A 26,860-nucleotide genomic window follows, 5' to 3' on the forward strand; every position below is an offset into this window, starting at 1 on the left:
CAATATATGATATGTTCTATCTAGCGGTTTAATGCTACGTGATGAAAATGATGAAGAAGATTAAGTATGAGTCGTATAAATAATAGTTGTTTTTATGTGTGGAATATTTTAAAACCAAATTATAAGTATTCATAACAGGACGCAGTAACATGACGGTTAGGAACACAGGCCAGCCGGCCGAAGTGGCCGAGAGGTTCTAGGCGCTACACTCTGAAACCGCGCGACCGCAACGGTCGCAGGTTCGAATCCTGCCTCGGGCATGGATGTGTGTGATGTCCTTAGGTTAGGTAGGTTTAATTAGTTCTAAGTTCTAGGGGACTGAAGACCTGAGCAGTTAAGCCCCATAGTGCTCAGAGCTATTTGAACCATTTTTGCTAACTATGCTTATCGGTAGTTAGTGCCTTCAGTAGTTTGAATCTTTTATTTAGCTGGCAGTATTGGCGCTCGCTGTATTGCAGTAGTTCGAGTAACGAAGATTTTTGTGAGGTAAGTGATACATGAAAGGTATAGGTTATTGTTAGTCAGGGCCATTCTTTCGCAGTGATTATTGAAAGTCAGACTGCGTTGCGCTAAAAATATTGTGTGTCAGTTTAGTGATGATCAGAATAAGTAAAGAGAAAATTGTTTGAGTACGTTAAGTTTTGCTAAGCTGTTTGAAAATCAAATAACGTAGAAGTTTACCAACATAGTCAGTGATTTTCAGACAGAGCGCTACGTCGCGTTACCAACATAAAAACCTAAACAGCCTACTTACAAAAGGAATAAGAAAATAAGGCTATTGTGACACAACGCAATAAGTATAAGAAAAATAACATTCAAAACATTTAGTAAATATCGTCTTTAATATTTAACAATGCATTTAAATACAAGCAAAATTTCTGTTTTTTATATTTCATCCACTCACAAAGGCAACACGACAACACTTCGTCAGGCAACTATAGTGTCACAGTTCTGACGTCGCTGAGAGCGGCAGCAGTTTGATACCGACTGTCCCGAGCGATGCCGACTATTATCGATCAGTACTTTGGAGCCAGCAGCCAAGTTACCGAGCCCATATTGTAAGTAGTGTATTGGGGGCCCATAATGTAGTAATTTATGTAGGTTACCAATCAATGAGATGATCGGGGCATATGCGACCCCAGGTGCCGCCCACAATGTCAGTATTGGCTGTTGGGCAAAAAGGTGTGACGACTACTGCACTTGCCGACCGCGGTGGTCTCGCGGTTCTAGGCGCTCAGTCCGGAACCGCGCGACTGCTACGGTCGCAGGTTCGAATCCTGCCTCGGGCATGGATGTGTGTGATGTCCTTAGGTTAGTTAGGTTTAAGTCGTTCTAAGTTCTAGGGGACTGATGACCACAGCAGTTAAGTCCCATAATGATCAGAGCTATTTGACTACTGCATTAAGCCAACGAAGGCCAATGAATGACAGAGATCTGTTCCGGTTGATCGTTGGTCGCTAATGAATCCAAGTTCGGTTTCTCATCCATACCAAACGAAGGGCTTGGGACCAAGGGCTTCGCCCATATGCAATCGCAGTTGTCTCTGATAATTCGCGGGACGTCGCTCCCGCTCTATTACAGTTATGAAGTAACGTTTTAATTACCATTTAAATCGGCCGCTATTACGAGGGAAGAACAGGATTTAGCAGTCGTCACACGTGCAGCATTTATTTTACTGCAAGAAACTGATCATCAGAAAAATATGCAACTACATTTTTCCTGGAGACGTATGAGTCTCAACCTTATCTCCGATTAGAATAAAAGATGAAGCAATGAATTAAAAGTGGTACAAAAATTAATTCATTGCTTCAGCTTCTATCTTTACCGAAGATGAGGTTCATACATCTCCAGGAAAATATAATTCCATCAGGTCAATAGACCACATACGCTAGGGATGGGTAAGTTTTTAAAAATGTCGATATTTATAGAAGGCATCGACATAGTCGAGACAAAAGTATCAACATTTTCAAATACCGATATGTTTGGCACATACCTACTCGCGAAAAGTCTCTGGAGTCACTCACTTCTGATTTGTGCTCTGCCCATGAAATATTGTATTTACCATAAACATTTCAGACAACAAGAGTCCGTTTTCCATTAAATACCAATACAGTCATGTGTGTGACTTTTGTGCCGAATCTACGTTACTTTCACAGCGCATCTATCTTTTCTTGATCTAGGCACTCAAAGAGTAAGGAAGGCGTACATAGTTGGGAGCAGGGAGTGGTAATTTCCATCATTCTCGTACACTGCTGTCACCAAACGTGTTCCTTTTGCACCTTGTGTCTATCATTTACAATGGTAGAAATGACACTCGGAATAACAAACTTGCATGAATATGCAGCACAGATACACTCATATGCAATTCTGGTGCTCACTTGTAGCACTGAATGAAATTAGATTAAGTCTGTTGCAATACCTTAACTGTTAGACTGCAAACATTGGTAATAGCTGGAATGGGCAAGAAAACTGCCAATGGCAACTATAGTGTCTATGAGTCAAGATAAGACGGACATTAAAAAATATAACTTTCAAAACTCGTATTTTAATATCGATTAATCGATATATCGACGACTTAGAAGACCCTGACAATTACAGCTTTTTTCTTGAAAAGATACCGACATTTTGAAATATCGATGTATTTTGCCCATCCCTAACATACATCTGGGATTCAGGCAGGATTTTCCCGTTGCGTACAAAGCTGCGGTGATGTTCCAATGGTGGAGAGCCTTGGTAATACTGACGATTTAAAGTGGGGAAAATGGATTGGAGGTGTGAACTGAAATTTGTGTTAGGAAGGGCATTAGAGTGGGGTAGTCCATGGTGCTCTTGTAGCTGCACTCATGTGGTGGTGAGGTGGTTGGCGCATCTGTATACTTAGAAGCAGACGGATGGTGTTCGTGATGAAACTGCTGGCAATGTCGGTGAAAACGCCTGAAAACATCGAAAAGACACGCGTTGTGGTTCAAACCAGCCCTAGGAAATTGATCAGACGAGTTGTACAACAGGTGGTTCAAAATGGCTCTGAGCACTATGGGACTTAACATCTCAGGTCATCAGTCCCCTAGAACTTAGAACTACTTAAACCTAACTAACCTAAGGACATCACACACATCCACGCCCGAGGCAGGATTCGAACCTGCGATCGTAGCGGTCGCGCGGTTCCAGACGGAATCGCCTAGAACCTCTCGGCCACACCGGCCGGCTACAACAGGTATGAGTCAACTGGAAGACACTGCGACAAGTTGTTGTTGAAGACCTGCATCTCTTCGCGCACGAGAGTCAAACCCATCAGCCATTAAGCCCCAAAGCCATGAACAGCGGTTGGGTGTCGCCAACGCCATTGTCCGCAGAGTGACAAACAGTTCTTTGATGGGACTATGATTTGGTTTAGCGATGAATCCGACATTAATTTGGATGGGTTCGTCAATAAGTCAAAAGTGGCGCATTTGGTGCAATGAGAATCCTTATTTCTAGATCGAGAAGTCTCTTCACCCTCAACGGGTGACTGTGTGGTGTGCAACGACCAGTCATGGAATAAGCGGTGCGATATCCCTTGATGGCACCGTGATTTAGCTGACGGTACGTAAAGGTTTTGGAAGATGATTTCATCCCCATTATTCAAAGTGACCATGATTTCGACAGGTTGTGGTTCGTGCAAGACCGAGCCAGACCAGTGTTTGATGTCTTGGAGGAGCAGTTTGGGGACCGCAGTCTGGCTCTGGGGTACCAGAGGCCACTGGCATGGGCCTCGATTCGCCGCCATATTCTCTGGAACTAAACGCATGCGACTCCTTTTTGTTGGACTGTATTAAAGACAAGGTGTACATCAATAACCCCACAACCATTGTTGAGCTGAAAACAGCCTCTGTACACACCTTTAGCGATTGCAGGCATCACATTCAGGGGAAACAGAGACTGCTGAAATTAAATTTTTCACTTCAGCCATAAGTCGCAATCAGCACGTTTTATTGACTGGTTTTGCTCTTTCATTTAATAGCCAACTACTGTATTTTAAGATGTAAATTCCAGTTTTCTGATGATGCTCATGTTAACCTAAAGAGCGAAACGGGTCAGTAAAACATACTAAGTGGAACTTGTGGCTGTCCTGAAAACTTCGTTCTGGAGATACCACAAATCGCTACTGAACCAATGACCATTCGACCATGGCATCCACGCTGGGAGAGCGGTCCCGACGCCATGCACCCACCAACTTTTATGTAGCCGCCAACAGACCGAAATGTAACAAAGGCCAACCGCTTCGTTGGCTCTGATTTGCCACCCGTACGCACTAAGCAAATCTCGGCCAAAGAAGCGGGTGGGGTAACGCGTACGCCCCTTAATGCGATGTTAACATTACGATTTTTCACAGCTTTAGACGCATTGTCCTGATCATTTACATCTGCTCCACAATTTACCGTACAGTGTTCTCCCAATAAACCGAAGTCGAGCATTTACCTTCCCTACCATATTTTTCACATACTCGTTCCATATCATATCGCTTTGCAACGGCACGTCCAGATATTTAAACGACTTGACTGTGTCAATCAGGATACTGGTAATACTGTACCCGAAAATTGCAGGTTTGTTCTTCCTACTCATCCACATTAATTTACATTTTTCTAAATTTAGGACTAGCTGCCATTCGTCACACCAACTGAAAATTTTTGCTAAGTGGTCTTGTATCTTTCTACAGTCATTAAAGTTCGATAGCTTACCGTCCACCACGGCTTCATCAGCAAACAACCGCAGATTGCTATCCACCCTGTCCGCCAAATCATTTATGTATATAGAGAACAACGGTGGTCCTACCACAGTTGGCTGGGGCACTCCTGATAACAATATTGTCTCTGATGAACACTCGTCACATAACTGTAGTATTACGTGAAACACATCCATGGCATTTTTCATGGCTCCACAAATTGCACAGTATGCGTTGAATTCATGTTTGTCCGTTGTTATCCTGCGAACATAGCTCATTCCGCAGTGGGCATGCTGCGTGTTCACCACCATCACTTTCATCACCAGCATGTATTATGGGGGACATAGTAGGAGAACGGGCAGCACTGCAGATGGGACTTAGATGCCAAAGGTACAAAAAATGGTTCAAATGAATCCAGTCTGAAGCGCCTAGAACCGCTCGGCCACAGTGGCCGGCTGCCACAGGTACAGCTGATGTAAAATATATTCATCAGATCCTAGATAAAGCAAAGAACGCTGACTTTATCCGATTAAAAAACTTGTTTCCTGGTATTTACATTTCACAGTGAGACACATTATGTAACCAAAACTTACCTAAAACTCCCTTTGCTTCGAAAACAAAAGATGCAGGAGAGTTACAAAGAAAGTTTCATGTTTCACGCACTCTGTCTTATCAGCGCCTTCTGAAGTGGTTCATGCCAGTACTGCATGAATGTGCCACTTGCTGGAGAGTTTGCAGAAGTTGGCCATATTTGGATAAGGGACCATATTTGGCTCCTTTATGTTATTGGTGTTTCACGGTCAGGTCTGGGGCGAAGTCGAGGTTCGAACTCGTTCCAAAAGGTGTTCAACTGAGTTCACGTTGCGATTCTCGGCGGGTCAGTCCATTTCACGAATGTTATTGTCCTCAAACAATTGCCTCACACATGCTGCTGTGTGAAACGGAGCACTGGCGTGCTCATGAAAGCAGTGATCATCTCTGAGCTGATCTCTTCTGTTACGCACTACACAATGCTGTAAACACTGTTCTTATGCTTCGGCATTTAGCGTATTCCGAAGGGCAATAAGGAGACCACACCCTATCTACCAAAACACCTCCACACCGTAACACCAACTACTCAGTACTTCACTGCTAGCAATACGCATGGTGGCAGCTGCCGTTCTCCAGACATACCCCAAACCCAAACCCTTCCGTCGGATTCCCACACGGTATACTGTGATTCATCACTCCAAATCACTTGTTCAGAGTCATCCACTGTCCAGAGGCGTTGCTCTAGATACTATTACTATTATTTTTATTACTTACGCACATTAACTGTGGTCGCTGAGTTGTTGGTAGCACATTGGAGCTCACGACTGCCTTCCGCTGATTTAATTCGATTTTCATAACCAGTATTCGCAATTGTCGAGGATCTCTGTCCGTCGGTACCTGAGCTCTGCCTGATCTCGCTGGAACTGTGGTAGTTCCTTCGCGTTTCCACTCCACAATAACATCAGGGTTGAAATGTTCCTGCTTACTTTCTTACTCAGATGGCATCCAATGAGCAGCCCGTGTTTGAAGTCACAGAGCTCTCCTGATCGGTCCATTCTGCTGTTACCGCTTCTCTTCTGGCAACTCGGCAGTCCGCGCCTCCTTTTGTAGTGGCGGGTCCGCCTCTCGTGACATCTAGTGGTTAATTCTGCATTAAAAAGGGGTTTCCGTACACATTTGGTCAGATAGTTATTCCAGTCTCTGTCTTTCCTTATAATTTGTGCCCTGCATGGCTCCCTGTGGAAACGGAGAAGTTATTCCCTCATGTCTGAATATACAGCGTGAGCCACTAACTGTTGCCATCAAGAATAACTCCGAAAGTATGATAGGAGCTGAAAAGTTTGTGGAACAAATGTTGCCTGGTACAAAGGGGGCCATAATATGACGTTAAGTGAAACATGGACGATAAATAGTTTGGACAAGAAGAGAATAGAAGCTTTCGAAATGTGGTGCTACAGAAGAATGCTGAAGATTAGATGGGTAGATCACATAACTAATGAGGAAGTATTGAATAGGATTGGGGAGAAGAGAAGTTTGTGGCACAACTTGACCAGAAGAAGGGATCGGTGGGTAGGACATGTTCTGAGGCATCAAGGGATCACCAATTTAGTATTGGAGGGCAGCGTGGAGGGTAAAAATCGTAGAGGGAGACCAAGAGATGAATACACTAAGCAGATTCAGAAGGATGTAGGATGCAGTAGGTACTAGGAGATGAAAAAGCTTGCACAGGATAGAGTAGCATGGAGAGCTGCATCAAATCAGTCTCAGGACTGAAGACCACAACAACAACAATATGACGTTGCTTTTTTGTTGCTAGGTGCGGTCGCGTCAGAGATATGAAGATCAATTTTGTTTTTTTAAATGGGATGCTATAGTTTGGTACTTATTTTCTGATAGCGGCCATTGAGACGAATCCAATGATGTGTAACAGTAAGGTCTCTGAAGGTCAGCGAAGGTCAAATAGGTGGCATGAATGTCCATTTACAGAAGGTGTTCGAAGAGATGACCATAGGTATCACTGCAGTGCTTCAATCTTCTTATCATGGATTGAGTGGTATTTCTTATCACTTTGGCACTTAGCGAAGCACATGCTCTGACAATCCTCTCTCGCATTTCTTCAGGTGTAGTTGGAACGTCTTTATAAACAATATCTTTTACGAATCCCCACAAGAAAAAATCCAGAGGCATCAAGTCTGGCGAACGAACAGGCCACGACACATCTCCTCCGCGTCCGATCCAGCATTTGGGAATTGTTTCTGCAACTCATTTCTAGCCATCAGCCACAGGGGGCCAAACTGCACAATAACCCTGGGTTCGGTGTGGGGCGGCGGTGGGGTGGGTGGACTGCGGTAGCCTGTTTTGGGGGTGCGAACCACGAAGGGCTACGGCGGGGACGAAGCTTCTCCTTCATTTCTAGGCCCCCAGTTCCATACACATACAGATACAACTGTATCATCTGAACTGGGAAGTCTGGTAAATGGATCCAATTTTTATGTTATTCTGGTTGCCAACAATAACCTCTGCCCATACTAACTCTCAGGAACTATCTACTTCAATTTCGGGAAAAGATAAACTACTTCTAACAGTAGCAAACACGCCACCACCAACCGTTTTTAGCCTATCTTTTCGGAACACCGTTAGCTTCTTCGCCAAAATTTCGGCTGAGTTTATCTCCGGCTTTAGCCAGCTTTCAGTGCCTATAATGATTTGAGCATCAGTGCTTTCTATTAGGGGCCCCATAACGCACCTAGCGTTGCAGCTCCCAACTATCAATAATCCCACCCTCTGTGATTTCCGGATCTTGCAGGCTGAGAGGTATCCTCCGAAACAGAAGAGGCGGTGGCATCTGGCTCAGTGACAGTGTTAGCCACAGACAGCACCTGGAACCTATTTGTCAGACAAACTGGGGAGGCCTTACGTGCGGCCGCCTGAGAATCTTTCGCCGCCTGCTACGCCCCGGGGCGACCTCCTACTCGACCACAGCTGAGGTGCCAACCTCAGTGCGAGCAGTAACTAGGCTGGCCATCGGTGAGGACCGATCGGAGGACTCGGACGTGCTGGACGTCCTTTGGATCCCCACGGCCGGCACACAACAGTGGTGCCGATCCACTGCAGCTTCAAGCTGTGGAACCGAAGCCATTGAAGCCTGGAGCTGAGAGCCAAGTGTCACCAACTCGGCTTGCATCCACAAACAACAATCGTAGTCCCTGTCCGTACTAAAGACCGTGGAAAATTAAACTATGTAGGTAAACAGACTATCGGCACATTCTGCGGTACTCTACTGTAGACACTGACGAAATTTCAGGAGCCGTGTCTAATAGATTTGATTAATACACAGAGATTCAAAAACCTAACTACTGGGGCACTCAGGTGAAACTAAATAATTGGACCCTGATTAGGAACTTGTAATATGTCACAAAATCGGATTCCTTTCCAAAGCAAACGAAAATTCTGGATCTGTGGCTATTAGATGTTAAAAAACACGCAGAAACACAAGAAAATAAACTATTAAAGCACACAGATGATATTATAAATTTCGCTCCTGGGTAGGAACTCGTAAAAGTTACAAAATCGGTTACTTCCTTGATGCTGCGTATGTCTCGGCCGGCTGCTGCTGCCTGACTGGCTGGCTGACTAACGCAAAGTAGTCCACTACCTTACACGAAGGTTCAATCAAACACGTAAGAGCACCAAACCGAACAATAATGTGGATTGGTTAGAAAACCAAGCGGAACAGGAATTAAGAAAATGAATCTAACACTCACACACTCACTTATACGACAACACACCGACACACTGAAATAAGCATCGCTTTAGTACTACCAAAACTATCACAAAATACAATGACTACTCAGCAGAGAGTACCTTGCCTAAATACGTTAGATAGAACGTAGGCTGCTCAACACGTGGTCGCAAATGATACAGTACATACAAAGAAAAGCCCCAGTTATAACTTCAACAAAATTTACAGAAATATATAAAAGCATACAAACGATATACGAATGCTCAAGGAGTGAGCAGTTGGTGTAAAAGTAATAAAATGTCATCAAGTCCCACGAGCAGCGAAAGTACTATGAAGTGCTCAATTCTTGAATCGCAAAATAACTTGACTAAGCAAATACATATTTCACACTACAGACTGAAATCAATCTACTGATTGCAAAGATGCAATACGCTTTACTCTGCTCACACTTGGTTGAGAAACTCAAATTTCCATAGTGAAAATCTTTGATTTACAACAGAAAAATTCAGTAGAAATCGGAATGCATGTGATGCAATACTCATGCACTGAAAGCGCACACATTTACTGTACGTTAACAAAGAATGGACTTAGACTCTGTCATCGACCACATGGCAGTGTGGCTGCACATGACAACTGACTTGGAAGCTTCAAAAACCTCATGAACAATATAAAATTCAATTTCGTGTCTCTCGTATACACTGAGAATTAATCCGCTGCACTACCGGTCTGGCAAAACAAAGTATTTTTGTTGTGCGCTACCCGTCGAGCCTAGCTCACTTATAAACAAAGTGTTCTTAATTAAAAACTCAACAATGATATTAAACCTTCACATGAAAGTGTTCCCACGATAACTAGCACGATTACTCCTTACTACCAATGTAACTGAAATAAAAATGATTGAAATTCACACGCTAAAAAATTCAAATACCTCTATCCGTGGGCTGCTCACATATCAGTAAGTACTCACCAGGTTCCAGCAGAATAGTAACACCTTCAGTCCCCCACTCTGCCGCTTCCGCTACCCCTGTGGTGGTGGGAGGGACCAAAGATGCAGACGTCTTAGACGTCTTACCTGCCAACCTAACTCTTTTGCGTGATATTGTACCAACTCTGATGATCAAGCTAGACATCTCTGCCTTTCTTCTTCTCCTAAAGATGTTGCCAAAACTGGGGGAGCAGACGAAACTACATTAGGAGATAGCTACTGGATACTCTCACGAAAATTAACATCACTCGTTTCAGTCACTCACCACAGGGTAACTAATAGAACAAGGATTTTGGGAAGATTGAGATGCACATGCATTTGTAACTTAAAAAGGAAAAGAAAGGTCATATCCATGTAAAGAACACAATTCCTTGTGAGAGACTAGTGACACAAGCAACAGATACATTTACATAGACATCTCTCTCTCTCTCTCTCTCTCTCTCTCTCTCTCTCTCTCTATATATATATATATATATATATATATATATATATATATATATATATATATATATATGGGGAATCTGTTGGAGCCTCGGCGTCAGCTAGGGTTTCCCCGTCGTCGTAATTCTTTCAGCATCCTCCTCGTTGAGGTCTGGCAATGGTGAACTCTGTCATATTCGCATATATGGCCATAACATTGACAACGGCAGAGTATCAGGATTACTGTTTTTCGTTTTAAATGCTGCAGTGACGTGTCCTACATGCTTTCGTGCATTCGCGAGAAATTTAAAGCAAGTAGACTGGAGATGTGTTGTTCTCTGTTGTTTTACGAATTAGTCCTCTTTTTGACAGTGTCCAACCCCAAACGGATGGAATCCTTTCGCTACCCAGCCAAGCCAGTAGGTAGGCGATATCATATCGTGTATCTCTGTTCATGTCTCCACCGTACAGTTTCACAACGAATTTTTCCCTTGATTCAGAATTTTAGCATGCAGTTGCCTCTGTTTGAAATACCAAGCGCTCTTCTCGTAAATGGTATTGTATTTTTGTTCCATTGTCCAAAGGGGATACAAGTCACACCTGCTGGCTGCATGAAGGGAAAGCATATCCTGCGTACTGAATTTGTATGATGTTGGCGATTATAGAGTGTCGGAGGAATTATCCCCCCCCCCTCTCTTATTAGTGAGAGAAAAATATCAGCAGGTGGCTGTAAAATGAAAACCACCTAAGGGATCGTAATGCCACTGCCTACGGAAGAAGGTGTGTTTCTTATAAGAGCGCTGAGGCTCCAGATTCTTCGCTGGAGCGACAGGATGCACAATCACGTGACAACAGAGAGAACGTGCACGCTTCGGGCGTCCACTGCACTCAATGGTGCTGGAAACGTAGAAGTAGATGCTTCAGTAGAAGAGCAAAGAGGAATGCGGAACGGAAATTCATCGAAGAATAGCCCAAGTGTACGGAAAGCACTGAATGTTCTTCGCAAATCCGACACTCAATCCGACCTCTGCGGCGATGACTGCCACCGTATCTGTTTTCACTAACGAGGGCAGGCACCTATCGGTCAACGGTACCGGTTATGCGGTGTCGCGTTCCAGATCGCGAGTCACCGGCGAAGGACGTCCGCTCTTCCTTGAAGCGCCTGTGTCACTCCTTGACCCTTGTCAGGAACACACAGTGCTCTACATACACTCTGCCATTCTCCGATGAATTTCTGGCCCCCACGCTGCTTTTACTGTCAGGGAACAGACTACGCTCTTTGCTCTTCATTTGAAACCTCCATTTCTCTGTTTTCAGCTTTACTTACAAAGAAAACTTCCCAAGTGTCAGTATAAGGTCTTGATGAACTTGGCAATACGTGTCTCGTTGCTTGCACCCAATTTCACTTTTACTACGTAAAACACACTACGAAAGGTAATGTGAACATTCACTAAAATTCTAATGATATATTTTTCTTACAATTGTTTTTGTTTAAAATTGTTATTTCACGTTTTATATTCATGTTTTCTTTGTTTTCTAGATTATCTTTTCACTTAGTGTATTTTGTTAATTGAAAATAATAAGTAACTCGTTACTACAATAGAAATTAATTACAATAATCTTAATTTGTAAAGAAATGCTTAAAACATAACTTTTTTTCACACCAGGCACATGAAATGAACGAAATTTCTTCGCGTAATATACACGATGGAGAAGACATAATAAAACAAAATACAGCAGGTTTCAAATCTACCACGGGTGATCCTCGAAATATGCTGTTCTGTATTTGGCAAATTTCAGTACATTGGTAAGTCTTGGAGATTGGTTCAAATGGCTCTAAGCACTATGGGACTTAACATCTGAGGTCATCAGTCCGCTAGACTTAGAACTACTTAAACCTAAGTAACCTAAAGACACCACTCACATCCATGCCCGAGGCATGGATGTGAGTGAAGCGCCTAGAACCGCTCGGCCACAATGTCCGGCAGTCTTGGAGAAGAAAATTAATTGTGTACTAGTGACTACAGCTTGACTGTATTGTTTTTGAAATGGAGATTGACGTCATAAGCATTCAAAAGAATTAGATGTGAAAATCCTCTCACAAAGTTCTTCCAGAGTCGAAAGCCGTATACATTCCACGGCTGTACCTGTGCCATCGAGCCCTTTGAGATCACCAGACGTTTCTTGTACGCTGGTACGACGATCAAAACGGTTTTTTTCCACACTGACCATCCGACTTTTCGTAGTTTTAAAAGAAACCATGGTGAGTTTGGACCGAGAATTTGAGACTCTGTTTTGAAGCCCCAAATGTCCTTATGACAGCACCGACATCTCGTAAACAAGGTCAAAAGTTATTTGAAAGATGTTTCCTTTCCAAGTGAGGGAGAAATATCTGTATGACTGTTAAATTATTACGGTCATCAGGAAATCGTTCATTGATCGCAAAGGGCGCTGATACCAAAGGGATCGAAGACACGTAAGATTCTGGGACGTATACGCTCACGTGACAAATAGCGTGGTACACCTCCTAATATCGAGTCGTACCTCCTTTTGCCCGGCGCAGTGCTGCAGCTCGGCTTGGTATGGGCTCCAGAAGTTGTTGTGGAAGTCCCCTGGAGGGAAATTGAACCATGTTTACTGTATAGCCGTCCACATTTGCGAAAGTGTTGCATGATTTCTCGATTATGTCCCATTCATGTTCGATGGCATTTATGTCTTGTGATTGGGTGGCCAAATCATTTACTCGAATTGCCCAGCATGTCATTCAAATTAACCGTGAACATTTGTGGCCCGGTGACATGCCGCACTGTCATGCATAAAACATTCCATCGTTGTTTGGGAACGTGAAGTCCATGAATGACTGCAAACGGTGTCCAAGTAGTGGAACATAGTCATTTCCTGTAAATGGTCGGTTCACTTGCACCAGACGATCCACTCCATTCCTTATATGCACGGCTCACACCATCATGGAGCCACAACCAGCTTGCATAGTGCCTTGTTGACAACTTGGGTCCATGGCTTCGTGGGCTCTGCACCACACTCGAGCTCTACTATCAGTTCTCTCTCTTCTTCTTCTTCTTTTTTTGAGTCATAAGTCTTTTGATTGGTTTGATGCCGCCCGCTACGAATTCCTGTCCTATACCAACATCTTCATCTCAGAGTAGCATTTGCAACCTACGTCCTCAGTTATTTGCTGGGTGTGTTCCAATCTCTGTCTTCCCCTCCTGTTTTTGCCCTCTACAGCTCCCTCTAACACCATGGAAATCATTCCATGATGTCTTAATAAATGTCCTATCATCCTGTCCGTTCTCCTTGTCAGTGTTTTCCGCTTATTCCTTTCCTCTCGGATCCTGGGGCAGAACCTCCTCATTTCACATCTTATCAGTCCAGCTAATTTTCAACATTCGTCTGTAGCACCACATCTCGGATGCCTCGATTTTCTTCTGTTTCAGTTTTCCCTGAGTCCATGCAAAATGGTGTGCCCCAAGCGTACATTCTCAGTGATTTCCTCCTCCAGTTAAGGTCTGTTGTTGATACTAGAAGACTTCTCTTGGCCAGGCATTCTCTTTTTGCTAGTGATAGTCTACTTTTGATGTCTTCCTTGCTCCGTCCGTCATTGGTTATTTTGCTACCTAGGTAGTAGAATTCCTTAACTTCATCTGCTTCGTGATCATCAATCCTTATGATAAGTTTCAAAAATGGTTAAAATGGCTCTGAGCACTATGCGACTTAACTTCTGAGGTCATCAGTCGCCTAGAACTTAGAACTAATTAAACCTATCTAACCTAACTAACCTAACATCCATGCCCGAGGCAGGATTCGAACCTGCGACCGTAGCGGTCGCTCGGTACCAGACTATAGCGCCTAGAACCGGCTGGCCACTTCGGCCGGCTTATGATAAGTTTCCCGCTATTCTCATTTCTGCTACTTCTCATGACTTTCGTCTTTCTTCGATTTACTCTCAGTCCATATTCTGTATTCATTAGACTGTTCATTCCATTCAACAAATCACATTCTTCTTCTTCACTTTCACTCAGAATAGCAATTTCATGAGCGAATCGTATCATTGATATCCTTTCACCTTGAATTTTAATTCCACTTCTGAACCTTTCTTTTATTTCCCTCATTGGGAAATAAAAATCTATACATTAGATGTACAGATTGAACAGCAGGGGCGAAAGACTACATCCCTGTCTTACAGACTTTTTAATCTGAGCACTTCGTTCTTCGCCGTCCACTCCTATTATTCTCTCTTGTCTATTGTACATATTGTATTTTACCCGTCTCTCCCTACATCTTACCCCTATTTTTCTCTGCATTCCGAGCACATTTCATCATTTTCCACTGTCGAGCGCGTTTTCCATATAAACGAATCCTGTGGACGTGTCTTGAATTTCCTTTAGCTTTGCGTCCATTATCAATCGTAACGTCAGAATTGTCTCTCTCTGGCGCCTTTACCTTTCCTAAAGCCAAATTCATCGTTGTCTTTTACAAAGGTACAGACGGTGTTTAGAAAGGATAGATTGCATGCAACCGGTGGTGGAGTGTTCGTCGGTGTTAGTAGTAGTTTATCCTGTAGTGAAATAGAAGTGGATAGTTCCTGTGAATTATTATGGGTGGAGGCTACACTCAACAACCGAGCTAGGTTAATAATTGGCTCCTTTTACCGACCTCCCGACTCAGCAGCATTAGTGGCAGAACAACTGAGAGAAAATTTGGAATACATTTCACATAAATTTTCTCAGCATGTTATAGTCTTAGGTGGAGATTTCAATTTACCAGATATAGACTGGGACACTCAGATGTTTAGGACGGGTGGTAGGGACAGAGCATCGAGTGACATTATACTGAGTGCACTATCCGAAAATTACCTCGAGCAATTAAACAGAGAACCGACTCGTGGAGATAACATCTTGGACCTACTGATAACAAACAGACCCGAACTTTTCGACTCTGTATGTACAGAACAGGGAATCAGTGATCATAAGGCCGTTGCAGCATCCCTGAATATGGAAGTTAGTAGGAATATAAAAAAAGGGAGGAAGGTTTATCTGTTTAGCAAGAGTAATAGAAGGCAGATTTCAGACTACCTAACAGATCAAAACGAAAATTTCTATTTCGACACTGACAATGTTGAGTGTTTATGGAAAAGTTCAAGGCAATCGTAAAATGCGTTTTAGACAGGTACGTGTGAGGGACGGGAAAAACCCACCGTGGTACAACAACAAAGTTAGGAAACTACTGCGAAAGCAAAGAGAGCTTCACTGCAAGTTTAAACGCAGCCAAAACCTCTCAGACAAACAAAAGCTAAACGATGTCAAAGTTAGCGTAAGGAGGGCTATGCGTGAAGCGTACAGTGAATTCCAAAGTAAAATTCTATGTACCGACTTGACAGAAAATCCTAGGAAGTTCTGGTCTTACGTTAAATCAGTAAGTGGCTCGAAACAGCATATCCAGACACTCCGGGATGATGATGGCATTGAAACAGTGGATGACACGCGTAAAGCTGAAATACTAAACACCTTTTTCCAAAGCTGTTTCACAGAGGAAGACCGCACTGCAGTTCCTTCTCTAAATCGTCGCACAAACGAAAAAATGGCTGACATCGAAATAAGTGTCCAAGGAATAGAAAAGCAACTGGAATCACTCAACAGAGGAAAGTCCACTGGACCTGACGGGATACCAATTCGATTCTACACAGAGTACGCGAAATAACTTGCCCCCCCCCCCCCCACCCCCCTTCTAACAGCTGTGTACCGCAAGTCTCTAGAGGAACGGAAGGTTCCAAATGAATGGAAAAGAGCACAGGTAGTCCCAGTCTTCAAGAAGGGTCGTCGAGCAGATGCGCAAAACTATAGACCTATATCTCTGACGTCGATCTGTTGTAGAATTTTAGAACATGTTTTTTGCTCGAGTGTCATGTCGTTTTTGGAAACCCAGAATCTACTATGTAGGAATCAACATGGATTCCGGAAACAGCGATCGTGTGAGACCCAACTCGCTTTATTTGTTCATGAGACCCAGAATATATTAGATACAGGCTCCCAGGTAAATGCTATTTTTCTTGACTTCCGGAAGGCGTTCCATACAGTTCCGCACTGTCGCCTGATAAACAAAGTAAGAGCCTACGGAATATCAGACCAGCTGTGTGGCTGGATTGAAGAGTTTTTAGCAAACAGAACACAGCATGTTGTTATCAATGGAGAGACGTCTACAGACGTTAAAGTAACCTCTGGCGTGCCACAGGGGAGTGTTATGGGACCATTGCTTTTCACAATATATATAAATGACCTAGTAGATAGTGTCGGAAGTCCCACGCGGCTTTTCGCGGATGATGCTGTAGTATACAGAGAAGTTGCAGCATTAGAAAATTGTAGCGAAATGCAGGAAGATTTGCAGCGGATAGGCAATTGGTGCAGGGAGTGGCAACTGACCCTTAACATAGACAAATGTAATGAATTGCGAATACATAGAAAGAAGGATCCTTAATGTATGATTATATGATAGCGGAACAAACACTGGTAGCAGTTACTTCTGTAAAATATCTGGGAGTAGGCGTGCTGAACGATTTGAAGTGGAATGATCATATAAAATTAATTGTTGGTAAGGCGGGTACCAGGTTGAGATTCATTGGGAGAGTTCTTAGAAAATGAAGTCCATCAACAAAGGAGGTGGCTCACAAAACACTTGTTCGACCTATACTTGAGTATTGCTCATCAGTGTGGGATCCGTACCAGATCGGGTTGACGGAGGAGATAGAGAAGATCCAAAGAAGAGCGGCGCGTTTCGTCACAGGGTTATTTGGTAACCGTGATAGCATTACGGAGATGTTTAACAAACTCAAGTGGCAGACTCTGCAAGAGAGGCGCTCTGCATCGCGGTGTAGCTTGCTCGCCCGGTTTCGAGAGGGTGCGTTTCTGGATGAGGTATCGAATATATTGCTTCCCCCTACTTATACCTCCCGAGGAGATCACGAATGTAAAATTAGAGAGATTAGAGCGCGCACGGAGGCTTTCAGACAATCGTTCTTCCCGCGAACCATACGCGACTGGAACAGGAAAGGGAGGTAATGACAGTGGCACGTAAAGTGCCCTCCGCCACACACCGTTGGGTGGCTTGCGGAGTATAAATGTAGATGTAGATTCTCAATTTTTTTTCATTCTCCTGTATATTATCTCTGTCAGCAACTTGATGCATGAGCTGTTAAGATGATTGAGCGATAATTCTCGCACTTGTCAACTCTTGCAGACTTCGGAATTGTACGGATGATATTTTTCCAAAGTCATCTGGTAAGTCGCCAGACATTCTGTGCACCAACGTGAACAGCCGTTTTGTTGCCACTTTTTCCAGTGATTACCGAAATTCTGATGGGATCTTATTTATCCCTTCTGCCCTGTTTGATCTTAAATCCTCCAAAGCTCTCTTAAATTCGGACTCTAATATTGGACCTCAATCTCTCCTAAGTCGACTCCTGTTTCTTCTTCTATCATATCAGACAAATCTTCACCCCCATAGAGGCCTTCAATGAATTCTTGCCACCTAACCACTCTCTCCTCTGCATTTATTAGTGGAATTCAAATCTTCCCGTATTACCTGGCCTATTCCAAGTATACCTCCTCCTCTTGCGATTCTTGAACAGAGTATTCGCTATTACTAACTGAAATTTATTACAGAACTCAATTATCCTTTCTCCTCTCTCTTTCCTTGTCCCAAGCCCATATTATCCTGCAATCTTTTCTTCTGTTCCTTCCTCGCCAACTGCTTTCCAGTACCCAATGAATATTAGATGTTCGTCTCCCTTTACTTACTTTATTACCTTTTCAGTATCCTCATATACTTTCTCTATCTAATGATGGTGTACTTGTGACGTTGTCACGTATACCTGAACTATAGTTGTCGGTGATGGTTTGCTATCGATTCTCGTAAGAAGAACCCTATCACTGAACTGTTCACAGTAACACACTCAGTGCCCTACCTTCTAATTCATAACGAATCCTACTCCTTTATACCATTTTCTGCTGTTGGTGACATTACCCTGTACTCATCTGACCAGAGCCGGCCGCGGTGGTCTAGCGGTTCTGGCGCTGCAGTCCGGAACCGCGGGACTGCTACGGTCGCAGGTTCGAATCCTGCCTCGGGCATGGGTGTGTGTGACGTCCTCAGGTTAGTTAGGTTTAAGTAGTTCTAATTTCTAGGGGACTTATGACCTATGATGTTGAGTCCCATAGTGCTCAGAGCCATTTGAACCATCTGACCTGAAATTCTTGTTTTCTTTCCATTTCAGTCAAAGACCGCTACTGTATCTAGATTGAGCAATTGCATTTCCGTTTTCAGATTTACTGGCTTCCCTACAGTGTTCACGCTTCTGACATTCCACGCCCCGCCTCATAGAACGATATCCTTTCGTTGGCTAAGCAATATTTTTCTCATGATTCCCTCCCCCTTGGCAGTCCTCTCTCGGAGGTCCAAATGGCGGACTATTCGGGAATATTTTGCCAATAGAGAGTTCTTCATCATGACAATTTTTCAATTACAGGCCACATGTACTGTGGATACACGTTATGTGTCTTAAGCAGTGGTTTTCATTGCCTTCTGTGTCCTCATGCCGTTGATCATTGCTGATTCTTCTGCCTTTTGAGGCAGTTTCTCGTCCCGTGGGCAAGAGAGTACCCTGGACCTCTGTCCGCTCCTCCGCCCTCTTTGACAAGGCCGTTGGCGGAATGATGGTGACTTCTTATGCCGGAACTTTCTCCCGCCAGTTCTGATTATTGACCAAAATTTAAGCGGTGGCGGATTTCGAACTAATCAAAGCGCTACACCACGGGTGCAGTTCTTACCAACTGAAATCGGGACTCATCTGACCGGGCCACGGTTTTCGAGCCATCTAGAGTCCAACCGATATGGTCACGAGTCCAGGAGACGTACTGCAGGCGATGTCGTGCTTTAGCAAAGGCACTCGCGTCGGTCGTCTGCTGCCATAGACCATTAACGCCAAATTTCGCGGCACTGTACTAACGGATACATTCGTCGTATGTCCCACATTGCTTCTGCCGTTATTTCACGCAGTGTTGCTTGTCTGTGAGCACTGATGACTCTGTGCAAACGCAGCCTCTCTCGGTAATTAAGTGAAAGCAGTCGGCCACTACGTTGTCCGTGGTGGGAGGTAATGCCTGAAACCTGGTATTCTCTGCATATTCTTGGCACTGTGCACCTCATAATATTGAATTCCCTAACGATTTCAGGAATGGATTGTCCCAAGCTTCTAGCTCCAGCTACAATTCCACGTTAAAAGTCTGCTAATTCCCGTCGCGTGGTCATAATGACATCGTTTACCTTTTCACATGAATCACCTGGTTACAAATGACAGCTTCTCCAAACTACCGCTGTTTTAGAACTCGTGCACGCGATACTATCGCCATCTGTTTATGTGCATATCGGTCTCCCGTGACTTTTCTTCAGTGTATTCCTATTTCCTTTACTTGGACCACCGATATGACGTTTCTCACAGACCTAATCTCCAGACTTGTGGCGAGTTGGTGCATGCCTGCAAAAAGAATGGCATTTATAGACAGCCCCATTAACAAGAGGAAGGAAATGTCCCGTGAACATCGATATCATTAGAGACGCAGCACAGGCTCGAAATTTTTTTAGGGTGAGAAAACTTTTCGCCCTTACCGTTTCGAAGGAACCATCCTGTATTTACCAGAAGTCATTTAAGGAAATCACGAAAGCCTATGTCTGAAAGCCTGTTCAAGGATGTGAACCTACGTCCTTCCGAATGCGAGTGTGCTAATCACTCTACTACCTCGCTCCGTGCCGAGTATTAAGATGTACAAGAGGCGCGTTGTTCCACGGGCAACTCACACTCGGTATTGACGCCACATGTTCTAATCGAAACTGACACATCTATGCCACATTTTTCAGACAAACTCTGCGGACTAACATAATGTTTCTGCAGTTTTTCCATATCTTATTTGTGCTGTGTTTCATGTTCTACACTCTGGATATAATTCTTATATTTCACATATGAGTGTTGTATGTCGTTTACTTTTGTTTTATCAAAACCGATGTAGTTTCTCCAGAGAAATTATATTTGTGACTGCGCTTCTAAAGTTCCAAGGACGTCAATGCGCTACTTCGTTAGCAGCGTAATCACCAGCTACGGTGTAAAGGGAACTTTCGCATTTGCATTCGTAACAGTTACGATAATTTTCGGACTCAGTAGTCCTTTATACATTAAAGTTAAGTTCTGAACGGAAGTGTTGCGCAGTAGTGGCGCTGCAAAATTCGAGAAAAATTACAAAAAGGTCGCTTGTGACTTGACATTCTGCTATGATCAACGACTACAGAGTGCCTTTGTCCAGGAATGTGTGCCTACTAACATACAGGTTCCGAGCACACATAAGGTCGTGGCTGCCCCATAGGTGTACAGTGAACCACGTCGCTGTCACATTAAATTGGTAAATAAACACATATCTACCACGTTCTCTAGCGACAAACGTATTTTACGAAACTGTTTACACGATTTATCTCACACACGCTTTTATTACGTTTTACTGGAAAATAAAAGATGAAATTAAATACATTTAAAACAAATTACTCATAAGACTGATCGTGCAGAGATTCGTAATATTACCGTGATGCAGGCGACATGTAGCAATGAACTAAACAATGGATGGAGTAGCGATAGAAAATTTTATTTCTAAACACAGCTACCGTGAAACAGATGAGACACCATAATAAATAGTCTTCCAACCGTGGTCAAATGTTAGCATTAAAGCATCTCTGTCAATCAAATTTAGCTAAACTGGGAAAAGGACAGTTTCATAGATCATCAACTCTGACTTTAGTAGCATCATTCAGAAAGAATTTACAGGTCGAACGCGGGGAATAAGTTTCCCAAGAGCACGCAGTAGACGAGAAATTAATCCCTACCTAAAATTATCCTCGCAGCACGTGGAAATTACTGCAGTTCTCCTTTGCAACAGGTCGGGGACAATTACAGTGGGCTCTGGTAATTCATCGAGCACAGTAGGACAGCACTCGGACATGAAGTTCTTGAATAATGATAATTAAAACCGACAACTGTATGTAACCCACGTCGTTTATTCCAAACATGCTACCAGTTCCGACGCCAAAACGCGTCATCTTCAGACCCCAGCCGTGCGGTCTGAGGCGCCTTGTCACGGTCCGCGCGGCTCCCTCCCTCGGAGGTTCGAGTCCTCCCTCGGCCATGGGTGTTTGTGTTGTCCTTACCGTAAGTCAGTTTAAGTTAGACTAAATAGTGTGCTGGATAGGTCCACTTACCCACCTGTTCAATGAATGCCTCAGGTAGGAAAGATTCACGAAAATCCAGAAAGTCACTAATGTGGTAATTATTAAGAAAGGCCCTGATAAAGACCCAGCTGAAGCTAAGTCCTATAGACCTATTTGGCTATTAGACATATATGGAAAATTACTTGAGAAATTGCTAGCTGACAGACTGACTGCACACCGAGTGCTGTGCGGGATGAGCAGCAGGCAGTTCGGCTTCAGGCTGGGCGATCGGCAACTGATGCAATCGCCCTGGCGGCTGAGGTTTGCGGCTCGGCCCCGTACCAGTACGTTGTTGGCATCATGGTCGACATCAGTGGCGCCTTTGGCAACCTGTGGTGGCCTTCGCTCTTCTCCTGCTTGCGGGAGAAAGAGTGTCCAGGGCCGCTATATGATTGCCTGAGGAGTTATTGTGAGGATCAGGAGGTCTGGCTAACATACCCTGACGGTAAAATTGGAAAAGCCTTAACGAAGAGATGTCCCCAGGGTTTCGTATTAGGTCCCATATTCTGGGACATCCACATGGAGCCACTTCTGGACAACCTGCAACAGAGTGATGAGGTGCTAGAGGTGATAGCCTACGCTGATGACCTCCTCCTGCTGATGGCGACCGGAGCCGCGAAGACATTGAGCCGAAAATAGATAGGGCCATGTAAAAATTGCAACTGTGGTGCCGAAATACCAAGATGTCAATTTCACCAACAAAATCAACTTACCTTCTGCTAAAAGGACAGCTAGTGAGAAATCCTACTGTGAGAATTGAGGGCTCACCAGTCCTTAGGCGACGTGAGACACGCTACTTGGGAATTATCATCGATGAAAAGTGGAACTTCGGAAGGCGCATTGAATCCGTGACCCAAAGAGCGTCACAAGTACTTAATAACCTCATCTCTATAGGTCATAAAAGATTTCACCTTCCCCCTCACCTGATAAAATTGTACCACAATAACATACTAACGTCAATAGTGGGCTACGGCTCTGGAGTCTAGGCACACAGGCTCACGAGGGTGGTGCCCGCCATGACAGTGAGAAGAGTACAGAGAAACATGTTGTTAAGGTCTGTGGGGGCGGGGGCTTGCAGGACATCTCCAGATGGGAGGGGGGGGGGCTATTAGTGATAATGGGGTTCTGTCCTCTGGACATCAAAATCAGGGAACAAGCCGCATGGTATTGGGCTCAGAAAAGTGATGATATGAAAATAGAAGACTTTTGAGAGTTCGGGTTAGGGATAAGGGTGAGATAAGGAAAAGAGGCGAAGAACTATGGCAGGAATCATGGAAAACGGACGAATCTGGCAGAAGGGCTCTTACCAAATGTAAAGGAAATGCTAGGTATGGGGTATTTTGAGCCAACCCGGGGTTTGATCCATTTTCTCACTGGTCATGGGACCTATCCGACATATTTATGCCGGTTTGGGAAGAGGGCTACGCCCGCGTGTGACTGTGGCTCATCGGAGGGTTCTCCCGACAATGTAGTGCCGCCTTTACGATGATGTAGCAGCTATATTACGACAGCAACTACCAAACAACGACACATACGACTTGCTGAGACACGAGGAGACATCTGGCTAACGAGATATCACGAAAAGTTCTGACAGCATACTTGAGGGACATTCGTGATCAATAGCAAACTACCGAACGCGTCCTAGTACCGTAATCCTGTACCGCCTGTGCGTAGACAGGTCGACTTGTAAGTTGGAATCCGCCACGTGCAGGGCTAGGGGGAGTGGGGTGCATTAACTTCACAACAACGACATGCACCGTACTTGACGTAGGCTAGTTAGTACTTAGTAGGATTTAGAAATAGAAACCGGAATAGGAACCTGCAGCGATTAGTAATTTTGATCTGCGTAGTGTCAGGGGCACGCTCATCGGGATTCACTCGATTAGCAAGGCACTGCAGTAGGTTTATATCCACACTGAGACACCTGTGACGCTGCAGGCAGTTGAGATTAGCTATAAGTAGGCATTAGTGTGTATAGCTTAGCACAGAACTTAAGGTTGCCCATTAACCTATACTGTCTGTAGCTCACAAGTAAAAATGTAATTAGCTGCAAATAACAACATTTGGTCCCATAAGATCTTACCAAAAATTTCCAAAAATTTTTCAGTCCCCAAGCGTAATCTGCCATCAGTATACGAAACGCAATGGGAAAGACCGACGGAATCTTCAAATGGAAACAATATAACTTATTAAGCATGTACGCCAACATGCGCAACCAACAAAGTCGAGTGCAGCGGGGCCAAGCTGAACTGGATTCCATATCTTCACTGCAGCAATAAGCCCACCAATGGACAGTCGTCTGACCACTGGTGGGTTTGTTACTGTTACGAACATACGGAATCTAGTTGATTTTTGCTCCACTGCACTCGACTTCGTTGGTTGCACATCCTGGCGTACATGCTTAATAAGTTGTACTGTTTCCAATAAGCCCAACAACGGTCAGTCGTCTGACTACGGATGCGTTTATTACTGCCAGGAAGAAACGGAATCCAATTGATTTTGGCCCATCTGAACTTGACTTTGTTGATTGCATATGCTCGCGTACATCCTTAATAAGTTATATTGTTTCCATTTGAGGACTTAGATGGTCTTTGCCATTGCGGTTCGTACGTTGATGGCATATTACACTTGCGGCTTCAAGATGACGCTTTTTGGCGTCGAAACTGGTAGCATTTTTTGAGTAAACTGCGTTGGATTACAACACAGCTGTTGGTTTTAATTATCGTTATTCAGGTAATTACATTGGAGGCTAACATCTTTGAGCAAGTTAAGAAATTCTACTGTTTTGAAGACAGACTTGACGGACGAAGCGATTACGACATAAAAAGTAGAGTAGTACAGGCAAAGATGGCATTCCTGGCCAAAAGAAGACTACTTGTATCAAACATCGGCTTGATTTGAGGAATAAATTTCTGGGAATGTACGTTTTGAACACAGCATTATATGGCAGCGAATCACGGACAGTGGGAAAAGTGGAACAGAAGGCAAACGATGTGTCTCAGATGTGGTGTTACTAGAGAATGTTGAAAATTAGGTGGACTGATAACATAAGGAAAGTAGAGGTTTTCCGTGGAATCAGCGAAGAGAGGAACATGTCGGAAACAGTGACAAGAAGAAGAGACAGGATGATTGGACATATGTTAAGACATCAGCGAATAATTTCCCTGATACTAGAGGGAGGTGTAGAGGGTAAAAACTATAGAGGAAGACAGAGCCTACAATACGTCGACAAATAATTGAGGACACAGAGCAAATGCTACTCTGAGATGAAGAGGTTGGCATCAAACCAGTCAGCCAATCAGAAGACTGACGACTCAAACAAAAAAGGACAACAACATCTTGAATGAAAATATCTTGTACCGGACAACAGAGTTTAGTTTTAATGCAGAGAAACAGCGCTGATCAAGATTTAAAAGTGCAGTACAAAAAATATTGCAAAATTCGTCAATCTGTCATTAAGGAAGCAATTACCATCCACCATGCGCTTGAAATACAGAATTACAAGAACAAAGCAACCCCGATTTATCCATTCTTAGCTAAGAAACGAATAACTCAAAACATATAAAAGTCACTGTTGTCAGTACCTGTGAGACATTTCAGGCACTGACAACTAAAGTCAATGAATTCTGATTCACAGCAGCAGAAAACACAGATATAACCAATGGAGCATAAAAAGTAGCTTCATTATGTTTACTTAGACAAGAGTTCCACAGTCCACTAACAGACATAAATTTTGCTGAATCATCTGTTAAAGAGATGGCAAATATATCACTGAAAAGTAGTAACTTGGTTTAATTGTGTTTCAGCAGAAGTACTGAGATATTATATCAATGTGATAAACGCCTCCCTTGTAAAACCTCTATTTCACAGTTAGTGAGCCAAGATGTATTTCCTCAAAGACTAAAATATTTAGTTGGAATATTCGTTTATAAAAATGGAAGCCAGCAAGTGACGTCTAGTAATGGTCCAACCTCTGCAGCCAGGAGGGCGCGCGCAACCTCGGAAGCAACCGTGGAGAAGGGTAGGAACAGTAGGGGGGTTGGGGCGGATTGGGTGGGACAGGGCTGAGGGAACAGTTCCGCAGGAAAATGGTGCAAGATAATAGATGTTCGTAGAGAAATTGGTATCAACTATAAGGAAAGACTGGTAATGTAATATAACGAGTCAAAATACACTCATCTTCAGAAAAAAAACAGACCACCTTGAAAGACTAGAGATAGGACGTTTCAGTCTGGAACCGCGCGACCTCTACGGTCGCAGGTTCGAATCCTGCCTCGGGCATGGATGTATGTGATGTCCTTAGGTTAGTTAGGTTGAAGTAGTTCTAAGTTCTAGGGGACTGATGACCTCAGAAGTTAAGTGCCATAGTGCTCAGAGCCATCTGAACCATTTGATAGGACGTTCATATTTACAGGGCATGTACACTATTATGTTCCATAGATATGATTAGCACTGCCATCATGTCAGCCCACGGGTTTACGGTCAACACCGATATCGCGGCGCAACACCACCTGCTGGTCAAATGTGCTTGCCGCTCTCGTTGTCGCTATGAACCGGAGGTAATGGATCAGTGCGACCTGAGCAGACGTGCAGGATGCCTCGCAGACGTATGCGTGAACCGTACGCGGACGGTCTAATCAGTGAGTTTGAAAAAGGGCGCATTATTGGCATGAGAGAATGTGATGCATCCATACGGGAAATAGCTGCTCGTGTGGTGCGAAGTGTTTCGGGAGTGCAACAAGTGTGTGCAGAATGGTTCACGGAAGGTTCACGAAGAGATGGGTCACGTGGCACCACGCAGACCGCACACCTCCCCCTCCCCACCTCCGAGAAGATCGACACCTCATCCCACTGACATTGCAGGACAGACATGCGTCATCCTCGACTTTGGTGCAACAGTGGAACCGTATAATACTTCGCACACAATCAGGGGTTTATACGGAATGGGTTACGTGAGCGTCGTCCACTTCGCCTACCTTTAACGCATGTGCAGAAACGTGCTAGACGGCAATGGTGAATGGAACGACGACACTGGCCACAGGAGTGGCATCAGATAGGGTTTTAGGACGAATCCAGACGGGGGGAGGGGGGTCACAGTGACTGCATTATCACAAGACATACAGCGCCAAACCAAGGACTTATGGAGTGGTGTGCTATTGGGCAC

This window comes from Schistocerca americana, chromosome 1 (genome assembly GCF_021461395.2).
Source record: "Schistocerca americana isolate TAMUIC-IGC-003095 chromosome 1, iqSchAmer2.1, whole genome shotgun sequence".
NCBI classification, from domain to species: domain Eukaryota; kingdom Metazoa; phylum Arthropoda; class Insecta; order Orthoptera; family Acrididae; genus Schistocerca; species Schistocerca americana.